Genomic DNA, 2,156 nt, shown 5'->3' with positions numbered 1-2,156 from the left:
GGCGCTGGGGTCCATGAAGCTCAGGAGCTTTTGGCTTTCCGAGCCATGGTGACGATGTTGCCTCCTCCTCCTTCTACCACATTGCAGCCCCTAGGTTCTTCTGCTTCTCCTAACGTCCTGGAGCGCGCTCTTTCTGCAATGACCCTGATACGATAAGATCTTCAAGGCACCGACCATCGCCTGGTGGTCGGGCGCCTGGAGCTGGTCTCTGGCTGCCTTCACTCTGACTTGTCTGTCCGGGCGACGCTGAGCCAGGCTATTGATACGTCTCCAACGTATCTATAATTTTTTGATTGCTCCATGCTATATTATCTACTGTTTTGGACTATATTGGGCTTTATTTTCCACGTTTATATTATTTTTGGGACTAACCTATTAACCGGAGGCCCGGCCCAGAATTGCTGTTTTTTGCCTATTTCAGTGTTTAGGATAAACGGAATATCAAACGAAGTCCAAACGGAATAAAATCTTCGGGAACGTGATTTTCTCACCGAACGTGATCCAGGAGACTTGGACCCTGCTCCAAGGAACAAAAGAGGCGGTCACGAGGGTGGGGGCGCCCCCCCTAGGGCGGGCCCCCTGCCTCGTGGGCCCCTCCGTTGCTCCTCCGGCGTACTTCTTCCTCCTATATATACACACGTACACCCAAACGATCAGAACAGGAGCCAAAAACCTAATTCCACCGCCACAACTTTCTGTATCCACGAGATCCCATCTTGGGGCTTGTTCCGGAGCTCCGCCGGAAGAGGGCCGTCATCACGGAGGGCTTCTACATCATCATAGCCTCTCCGATGAAGTGTGAGTAGTTTACCTCAGACCTTCGGGTCCATAGTTAGTATCTAGATGGCTTCTTCTCTCTCTTTGAATCTCAATACAAAGTTCTCCCCCTCTCTTGTGGAGATCTATTCGATGTAATCTTCTTTTTGTGGTGTGTTTGTTGAGACCGATGAATTGTGGGTTTATGATCAAGTCTATCTATGAATAATATTTGAATCTTCTCTGAATTCTTTTATGTATGATTGGTTATCTTTGAAAGTCTCTTCGAATTATCCGTTTGGTTTGGCCAACTAGATTGGTAGTTCTTGCCATGGGAGAAGTGCTTAGCTTTGGGTTCGATCTTGCGGTGTCCTTACCAAGTGACAGAAGGGGCAACAAGGCACGTATTGTATCATTGCCATCGAGGATAACAAGGTGGGGTTTATTTCATATTGCATGAATTTATCTCTCTACATCATGTCATCTTGCTTAAGGCGTTACTCTGTTTTTAACTTAATACTCTAGATGCATGCTGGATAGCGGTCGATGAGTGGAGTAATAGTAGTAGATGCAGAATCGTTTCGATCTACTTGTCACGGACGTGATGCCTATATACATGATCATGCCTAGATAGTCTCATAACTATGCTCAATTCTGTCAATTGCTCAACAGTAATTTGTTCACCCACCATAGAATACTTATGCTCTTGAGAGAAGCCACTAGTGAAACCTATGGCCCCCAGGTCTATTCTCTTCATATCGATCTCCATTACTTTAATCTTGCTTTGCTTTTTACTTTGCCTTTACTTTTTACTTTGCATCTTTATACCAAAAATACCAAAAATATTATATCTATCAGATCTCACTCTCGTAAGTGACCCTGAAGGGCTTGACAACCCCTAATCACGTTGGTTGCGAGTAGCTATCGCTTTGTGCAGGTACGAGGGACTTGAGCATGGGCTCCTACTGGATTGATACCTTGGTTCTCAAAAACTAGGGAATTACTTACGCTACTCTGCTGCATCATCCCTTCTTCTTCGGGGAAAACAAACGCAAGCTCAAGACGTAGCAACTATTGCAGACTCCGAGAAGGACAGGGAGGCCGTCGCCCAGGCTGTGGCTGCCCACCAGGTGGCGCTGAAGGATGTCGAGGCCGCCCAGGACCGCTGCCTGTCGCTGGAGGCCGAGCTGGAGACCGTGCGGAGGGAGCGCGTGAAAGAAGCCTGAAGCCGCAAGGCAGAGGAGGAGAAGATTAAGGCCCGAGAGGACGTCATCAAGGATCATGCCATGGAGCGCAGCCGGCTAGAGGAGCTGGAGCAGTTGGTGAAGGCACATGCCATGGAGCGCAGCCGGCTGGAGGAGCTGGAGCAGAGACTGAAGGCGGATATGGTCGCTATGTTG

Source organism: Triticum dicoccoides, chromosome 2A (genome assembly GCF_002162155.2).
Source record: "Triticum dicoccoides isolate Atlit2015 ecotype Zavitan chromosome 2A, WEW_v2.0, whole genome shotgun sequence".
NCBI lineage: Eukaryota > Viridiplantae > Streptophyta > Magnoliopsida > Poales > Poaceae > Triticum > Triticum dicoccoides.
Note: the sequence above shows the minus strand (reverse complement) of the source record.